We start from the raw sequence: 9,218 nt of genomic DNA, 5'->3' as shown, positions 1-9,218 counted from the left end.
ACCTGTGTGCAGATGCCCGGCAAGGCCGTGCCACCTGTGTGCATATGCCCGGCAAGGCCGTGCCACCTGTGTGCAGATGCCCGGCAAGGCCGTGCCACCTGTGTGCAGATGTCTGGCTTCACAGTGGTTTCTCCTGAGTGTTCAGTGGTGCCTGGGGGAGACCTGGCTTCACTGCCTATGTGGGGAAGACAGGGACCTGTGCATTGGGCAGGGTTGCAGTGCACCTGTGGTTTTTAAATACATACCAATTTCATCGGGACCCTAAATCATGGGTTTCTTTCTCTCCTTGGGGGGTGCAGAGTGAATCAGCCCAACTGCCCCCTGCTGGGGCTATGCCTGTCCTCACTGAAATCTCTGTCCTTGTGTATGAGGCTGTTCAGGGCACGAGACTGGAGGGTTGCAGAGACCAGGCCCCTTTCTGAGGTCTCCTGTGCTCAGGCTGAGCTACGGGGCTGTACAGGTCAGGTTGGGCCAGATCGGAACCCTCCTTGAGTGTCTGCACAGAGGGTCTGTCCTCGCCCGGAGGCCTCCGCTCTGACCAGCAGTGAAAAGCAAAGAACCCTTGAACGACCAGAGCTGATCAATGTGGAGCACCAGCGATCAGGAAAAGGTCAGAGGAGCCTTGAGAGTGGCCCTTTCTCCCACAGAACAAATGCCACGAGAAAGGGCAGCGCAGCCTCACTTGGCTGGAGTCTCCACCAGGCAAGGGTCTGGGTTGACTGCGAGTGCCAGGCTGGGGCCGGAGCCACTGAGCCTCAAGGGTGCCCTGTGGGGTGGGGAAGAAACAGCTCAAGGATGGAGTCTTTTTCTCACAAGTGGGAAAGCAAGACAGCGTCTGCCATGCGTTGTGTGTGGAGGTGGGTGGGCCCCTTCCTGTGCTCCACTGCCTCCCCGCTAGGGATGCTGCTCAGAAGGCCTACAGACTGGCCTCAAGGGCTGAGAGGACATGCTAGCCTCAGCCCTGCGCTCCTGGGGACATCTGTGTCCTCTGATTGAGTGGGTCACCCCACAGGTGGTGTCTGATGGCCCAGGTCAGAGTAGAGGTGCTTAGTGCACAGTGGTGGACACCATGGTCAGTGAGGGCAGGTCTGGGGAAAGTGTGTCTATCACAGTGCAGAGCATCTCACAGGATGGAATGTTCTGGAAATGCAGACAGGTGCTGTGGCAGCACAGGTGTCTCAAGCCAGGTAGGTGTGGCGTTTCATGTGCGGAGGGCAGTTGACCTCCTCTGAGAATAAGGGCAGAAACTGATTTTCACATCTGTGGCATCCCAGACAGGCCTGTGGGTTCGTCGTGGGGATCCAAACCCTGGGCAGCCCCACAGTCCTCCCTTGGTTCTGGGCTGGCAGAGCATCCCCCTGTGCCCTTAGCACCTCACTCAGGGCCCGCTGTCACGCCTGCCAGCAAAACCCAACAGAAATTAGATAGATCCTTCCCCAAAACAATGCAAGAAGTGAGCACAGTAGATTAAGCACAGGGCTATCGGCATGCTGGGCAATGCAGTCCAGGCCCTCTGCAAAGGGGCCGGGGGGTGGGGGCAGCAGGGACTGACCCAGAGTCTGGCCAGCACCAGCCTGTGAGAGAGGCTCTTGTGTGTACCGCGCAGAGATCTGTCCTCAGAGCAGTTTCAGATGCAAATGAACATAAACCAGCTCGCAGAGCAGAGCTAAGCTGAAAAGATGGTTCTGTGATCAAGTTTGGCTCTGCTTAAGCCATAATTAAAACATACACAAATTAAACAGGATTACCGTGTGCCATCTAATAGGCCGTGCGTCACCACACTGATTAATGTTGCAGCCTCCAGCTCATCCCTGCCGCTGGCATTGTTGAGAGGGTATGTTTTATGCCTTGTGCGGTGGCAACTGGCAGCTGGGACACTCAGCTGGCCATGGTGACAGAGAGTGACGGCTGTGCCAGGCACGCCCGTCGCGGTGTGGCCCAGCTGCATGCCGCACCTGCCCTTCATCACCTCCCAGCAGTGATGGTGATGGATGTGTTTTTGAAGGCTGGTGGCCATTTTTAAAAATCGGTTGCCAACTACTGACAGGTACACCCAGGTGCCAGCTGGGCTGCTGAGGGTGGGGGGCTGTGACAGCACTGACATCTCAGAAGCCATCTTCAGGGAGAGGCTGATGAAGCAAAAAGGTACCACGAGAGCCAGAGGGGTCCCAGCCCTGACTCTGCTGGGCAGGATGGCAGTGCATGCCCCACATATTACCCCCACTGCTCCAGGGAGCCAGGGATCCTCTGCCCAGACTACAGACAGTCCTGATGTTCAGCTCCCTTCCCTCAGGTGCAACTGCGTCCTGAGCAAGGAGGTGACATCGCAAGAGTCTGGATGCCAGACTCTTCGCAAGCCCCTCTGCACACAGGTCCCTCAGGCCATTCTCACACTGGACGCAGGAGAGGCCAGGATCCACTGGAGCCCCTGGCCAGCGTACCAAATGGAGGCCAATGGGTCCACCTTGGCCTCAGCCTACCAGGTCCTTGGAAGCCCTGTATGGCTCGTGGCTTTGCCCATATGGTATCAGTGAGCTGTGCATATTGGGAGCCCACCTCGGCCTGGTGCTGTGGGCACTGTTTGTTACCAGGGGTCATCTACTCCAGCTCCCATGGAAGACGATTCTGCGATCTTCAACTTAATCTTACAGGTTCAAATGTGTACACAGCCATTTTGGGCAAATGTCAGTGGTTGTCAAGGTTTTCATCCCAAACTGGGACCTGGTGTGGAGACTGATGCTGTGTGGCCCAGGGGCACAGTTCTCGCCACATGCCCAGGGGCGCTCAGGACCTGGGGAAGCTGTGGCAGCCTCCTCCCCCGCTGCCACTCCCAGGTCGTGCAGACACCCACCTTGCATACAGGAGGCTGTCACTGCTTTGAAGGATGGGGGACCTTGTGCAGTGCCTGGGCCAGACTATGCTGCTCACCCTATTGCTTGGATTTTTAGAGTCTTCGTTTAAAATAACAATGGCAACAACAGAATTATTAATTTAAATCACAAAACATATTTGAAAATTACTATCTTTAAAAAGAGGCTTCTGTGTCTGTTTCTAATCAGGGTCTGTCACCTCAACCAGAAGAGGAAAGTCCCACTCAGCAGTAGCGATCATTTGGGGTTTGGGGCTGGAGGGGTTTTCTTCTAGGACGTTCATCCTGCAAACATTAGCCCATATTTCCAACTCTAAGACCAGTGTCAAACATCATTATTCTCACTTTATAGATAAGGAAGCAAAGGCGTGTGGACCCTGCCTGCTACTCTGTAGCTGCCAGACAGTGCCCTACTGGTCAGCTCAGAATTGTTTCTCTCCTAATTTTTCATGCATTTTTCTGTAACTTTTACAAGTTTTTTAATTTTCATCTTTATTTTAAAATTACTTTCTGCCTGCCCTTAGGGGAAGTTAGGGCATGGACAGTCCTCCATGCCAGGCCTGGTGGGCTGTCAGAGAACACCGCCCGTGTGCAGAGAGCCTCACCCAGCCCTGTGTGTGTGTCCCCACTGCCACATTCACACAGCTCCAAGGAGAAGCTGGGGGCCCTGGGACAGGGATAGGGTCTGCATTCCCCTCCAGCCCCACCTGAAGCAGCCCAAGGACCGTGGGAGTCTCACTTCCAGTCCGGGTGGCGCTGGCCTGTTAGTGTCCAGGCCTCAGGCCACAGCAGAGGGTGTGCCCAGTCACTGTTCCAGACATGCGCTGAGGAGGAGCCCGAGCTGCTCTGTTCTGGAAGTCGGCTGTGCTCACTCTCCCTAGTGTGGGAGCAGGCAGAGCCTGGGAGTAGTCTGGACATGAAAGGGTCTTTATGATAAGCTGTTGTTCTGGCAAACAACTTACAGTGAGCAGCCGAGGATGGGAAGCCCCCCCCACGCTGCTCAAACTCACCCAAGACAGGGCTTTTCACAGGCCTTGTTCCCAGCCCTCCACTCGCAGTGAGGTCAGTGCAGGGGGCTGTGCATCTAGGCCTTGTCCCCACGGTCACAAGCAGATCCGCCTCCTCCAGGGGCCGTGGGTCTTCCAGGAAATCCTTTGAAAAGATGAGTTTGCTGGCAGGGCCTCTTTGGGAAGTCAAAATAGGTGAAATGGGCTATGTGGGCAGATCCTGACAGGAACAGGCAGTGGCTATCTGGAGTGAGGACAGAAAAGCCAGCCTGACAGCCCAGCTCCTACAGCCTCAGACCCTGGACAGTCACTCTCTGTGTCAGGCAGACCACCCCAACCCTAAGAACCAAGGAAATTTTCATCGTGGACTCTTCTTTGCAAAACCAAGAAAGGTTTTGCTCATGCTGAGCGCCTGGTGCAGGCCCTCTCCTGGGGAAGGGACAGTGGGCCTGCTGCCCTCTGCCTCCAGCTACCACAGTACGTCTCCTGTGCCCTGAGGCCCTGACACAGGCGGGAGGGCCTCCAACCAGGTGCCTGGGTTTCACTGGTGCACCCACTGGAGCCCTGTGGGGGTGATATGCAGGCTGTCCAGCTGGAGTCTGGACCAGGGATTTTATTCCTGTTTTCCAGGTTCTTGGGCTGACCTCCACCTCACTGAGCTGAAAGGGCACTGCTCAGGGGCCTGGGTGTGACCAGGTCCAGGTGGTCACCGCCCCACTAGGGATGGTGCTGTGCCACCAGTGGCCTGACCTTACTGCCCTAGTTGGGGACACAGTGTTCTCTGGCCCCTGCCACCCTCTAGACTCACACCACAACAGGGAAGGGTCAGGTTCAGAATCCCTGAACATAGCATGTGCCACAGAGGAGGCTGGACCCTGCCAGAAGTAATTCTAGATCACCAGTATGTGCAATTTCTACTCGTAAGTGAGACTAGGAGGGCTGGCATTGCCCATACCCTGGTAAATTCTGGCCTCTGACCTCTGCAGGGATCTGGTGGCCTCAGCAGTGGTGCCCTCTGGGGTCTGGGCCCTGGTGTCTGCTGGCTGGGGCAGCCAAATGCATGGGTGCTCCCTGACAGGGCTATGGGGACGGCCAGAGGCCTCATGGAGATGCCCTGTCCTCACCGTGCCTCACGTGACGAGCACTTCAGAGCCATCCGGATGCTCAGCGACTTGCTGATTACCCTGAGTTCTGCTCCAGGAATGTGTTCAGGACATGAAAGGGCATCTGTAGAACTAACTTATCTTGTGCCCCTAAAACCCAGGTAGAAGTCCTCAGGGCTCAGGTGCCCGTCCGCAGGGCTGAACTCCTGGCTCTTCCCTCCCAGCGTCGGGCTGACTTGCGAGGGCAGTGTCCCCCTGTGGTTTTAAGGGTGGGACTGGACCATCCAGGCACACGAGGGCCACCCCCTGTGGATTCAGGGGCACGCTGTGTGGTGGAACATGAATTTATACTAATGTCAACATGGCTGTGGGAATTGTTTGTGGTGTGCATAAAGTGTTCATGCCCTGGAGTCAGTTCTGATTTCCGTTGTCATTCAGAAAGTAAACTTGAAAACTAATGATTCTCCATTAATTGTTGAGGAAGTCCATGTATTACTCAGGTCTCTGCTAACCACCTTCCAGAAAGCCTTGTCACCACCGCTGCCTGAGAGCTGGTGCAAGGAATGTATATGTGACCCTCTCATGGCTAGAAGTTCACCACAGCTCATAGGATAAGAATGATGGGACAGTGGCCAGTGACGGTCAGCCTCCCCGACTATTGATGGCGTCACCTTCACAGCACTTGCCACCCCAGGGTCATGTTTCTTTCTCCTCTTGGTGGTTGCCTGGGGAGGGGAGAGAAGGGACAGCCTACCAGTCCAGTGGCAAAGATGTAGGCAGGCTTCCGGGGGCCCGGTGGGGCAGCTCAGCATCCAGCCAAGACCAGCACAGCACAGGTGACAGCACCTAAGGTGAAACATCTGAGTGACCTCATCCATGGGTCCCCAGCACTTGTCACATCCAGGACTGGGGTGCCCCACAGGGAAGGTGGAGGTTGATTCAGCAGCTGACACAGGCATCCTTCTGAACTACAGGTCCCCTTGGAGAGGGTGTCCACCTAATGAGAGCACTCACTTGTACAGAGCTTGGGGGGCAGATGCAGGGTGGGAGGGGAGCTCCTTCCAGGTCTCTGGGTTTCAGTGGAGAAGGCCCTGTTCCCAGAGGGTGACCATCACAGGGGCTGGCTGGTGCTTCAGCCCAGAGCAGTGGTGTATGGCACTGTTAGAGCTTGCAACCGGCTGCTTTCAGACCGGGCAGAGGTGGCCAAAGGAGGGCTAGGCCTCGGCAAAGTCCCTGCAGTGAGCAGAGTTCAGGATGTCCCCACCCTGGAGGCAAAAGCCCACAGCTGTGCTCCCGTCTGTGCCTCAGCCCCAGCCTCGCAGGAGAAGGCTGCTCACGCCGTCCTCAGAGGGGAGGCCAACAGGACATGTGAGCTCAGCAACAGTCAGATCTCATGCCTGGCAAGCACAGGCTACTGCCTGCTGGCCCCATGTCCACTTGCAGAGATGCCTGTTTAAGGCTGCTTCCCTGACAAGCCACGCCGTAGGTGTGCCCATGAGCATCTGCTTGTGGCTGAAATCTGGCCGCCTGCCCATGCCTCTCCCTGCTTTGTCCACGGCCTTTGTTCCTGATTTCATGCTGTCGGGAGTCTGCATGTTTTCCCGCATGAAGTTGTCAGAGGGATAAAAGCTAAGGAGCAGGGTCACAGTTAGAGGGATGGGCATGGAGAATTGGTCAGAGGAATGTTCAGGCCACCCTCCATGGGACAGGGAGCAGGTCCAAGCAGAGACTGTGGGCTCTGCTGCTGCTCCCAGCCTGTCCAAAAAGGGCCAGGCCAGCCATTTGGTGAGAACCACACTCTCTTCAGGACAGGGCTGCTTCGTCCTCAGTGACAAGGATAGCTTCTAAGTGAAGCTATGATCTGTGTGGCTCACACTGCCAGTCCCTTAGGCAGAGGGGGCACCATTTGCAGTTCTCTGGAGTGCTGGCATGGCCATCAAGAAACCTCCAGTGAGAACTGTGGGGCACTCGGGTGCCGACGCCACCCTCCAGCCTGGCTAAGGACTCACGCAGATGGCGCCTCGCTGCCTGGGGACCATCAGGCCAGGCCACATCTGACCTGCTTGGGCCATGGTGCAGACCATGACCCAGTGGGCAGTCGACTTGGCAGCCCCAAATGCCATCCTCAGTGCCCTATCTGCTGCAGCGTGGGGTGGGCAGGTCTCTTGTCACCTGCACACTAGTCTGGACGGCCGTCTGCAGGTGGAGCAGGTCTTCCCAAGCTGCCTATATGGGAGGCACCGGGGGAAAGGCAGGCCGCAGATGCTGCACGGGGACAGTGGACCCTGTAGGGTCCATGTGCTTTCTCAGGGCTGGGGAGTCCTTACCCCAAGGAATGTGCTGCGTTTTGTTGTTTTTAGCATCAAAGTTTTTTTTTTTGGCTGGGGCTAGGTTTGAACCCTCCACCTCTGGTATATGGGGCCGGTGCCCTACTCCTTTGAGCCACAGGTGCTGCCCAGCTTCAAAGTTTTCTCCTTTTGATTTGATGAGAAGAGTCAATGATGGAGCCCCAAGGATTTGCTCAGTGGCCGCTGAGCACTGATGGGCGCCACCCTCAGCCTCCCTGGGAGACCTTGCCCAGCAGCCTGTGCCCTGGCAGGGTGAGACGCCCTCTGTGCTCACCCTCGACTTGCGCAGTACGCACGGGGCTGTGTGCTCTTGGGGAAGCTGTGCTGTGTCCTTCTAGATGTCTCAGTTTGGAAAAACAGTATTTAATTCTCTGGATGATGCCTCAATTCCTTAAGAATGTGCTAGAATATTCCCCTCAGCTGCCTGCAGTGTGTCTGGATTTGGGGCCAAGTTGGACATTGTGGTTTGTTTTCATTTTGCTTAACTGTTCGCACCCTTTTCCTCCCCAGGTTGAGGGGAAAAGGGAAGAGATGGCTGCTGAGGGGATAAAGAAGTCACTGCAGCTTCTGGGCCTTCGCAAGGCTGAGGGGTCCCTGCACATTAAACAGTCTGCAGACATCTGCCCCCAACTGTTTTCTTCTCCTAAAGTCAGGATTAAACCTTGCTCCCACCTCTTTGTGCAGAGCTTGGTGACTGACAGGCCACCCCAAACAATGGCACTGTCATCGCCTCCTGAAATCGCTGTTCTAGGCCAGACAATGAAATGTCTGATGGCCTCCGGCCTCTGCACCCAGGTTGTGTATTAGGGACTCCCTCCAGGATGCCCACTTTCCCCTTGGCACAGATTTTGGGAGAGGGTGTGGTGCCAGAGCTGTGGCCAGTTCAGTAGGCTAAAGGGATGGGCCTGCCTGTGTGTCTGCCTCCCCAGGGGCACTGGGAGCTCAGGGTGGGGGCTGGGGGTGGGGGTGGGTTCAGAGTGGGTGGCAGGAGAACAGTCTGGCCGAGGCTGTGCTCTCTCTGCCTGGGATCTGGGGTCAGGTGCTCTGCCTACCCGTCCCAGAGGACGAAGGCCCCTGACCTTCCCAGACCCTCAGAGCTGCTGGGGTTCTCGACATGCCCGATACCTCCCCTTGAGAAGATGCGAGGTGCTGTGGCTCTCAGAAGAGACCCAAGTGTCATATCTGGTGGCTTCTGGTCCTAGGAACAGGGTTTGGGGCTTCACCAGCTAACAGATTCTCTTATCTGCCTTGGGGAAAGTGCACACAGAATGTATTAGTCATCAAGGAATAATGAGGAAATTTGACTGTCCCCAGGGACATGCTTCCCCTTCACAAGGCACTTAGGAAGCTGAAGTGGGGACACAAGAAGAAGGCCCCTGGGTCCTGGGGGTGCCCTGTGGAGGATCACTGTCTATGCTGGGCCCACCCCGGCTCTTCTCCGTATCATTGGCAGCCCTCCCAAAGCATCCTGCCCTGTGGCTTCTTTAAGCCTTAGCCCCTCCCACTGGGCCTGGTCCCCGGCTCCTCCATCCCCTAGACTGAACACAGCAGTCCTCCCCAGGCACAGCTGCTCCCTTCCTGCTGGCCTGACCTATCCCTCCTCTACCCAGTCCTGCTTACAGCCTCTACCTGCTCTGGTCTGATCCTCTTGTTATTTTGTGAAGAAGAGTCCTACTGACCTAATTACTCATCCCAGCATCCTGCCAGCTGCAGGGGCTCGGGGATGTGTCCACCTGGGTGCTGGGATTCCCTGTGTACTAAGCATGCACAGAGGGACCCTGCTCTGAAGCCAGAGGGCAGGGAGCTATACATACCGTTGGTAAATGCAGATTTGACATGGGCACTCAGGACACTGACAGGTCTCTGATTGTTGATGTGGCACTCAGGACAC

General features: G+C 56.2%; 1 protein-coding gene across 2 annotated transcripts in view; it reads left to right on the top strand.

Moving 5' to 3' along the window:
• INPP5A (inositol polyphosphate-5-phosphatase A) overlaps positions 1 to 9,218 on the top strand; it is a 199,025-nt gene that overhangs the window by 161,990 nt on the left and 27,817 nt on the right. The window lies entirely within an intron of this gene.

This window comes from Otolemur garnettii, unplaced genomic scaffold, assembly GCF_000181295.1.
Source record: "Otolemur garnettii isolate 467f Iridium unplaced genomic scaffold, OtoGar3 scaffold00075, whole genome shotgun sequence".
Classification (NCBI taxonomy): Eukaryota; Metazoa; Chordata; class Mammalia; order Primates; family Galagidae; genus Otolemur; species Otolemur garnettii.
The sequence above is the reverse complement of the archived record's forward strand: the minus strand, read 5'-3'. Positions and strand labels throughout refer to the sequence as shown.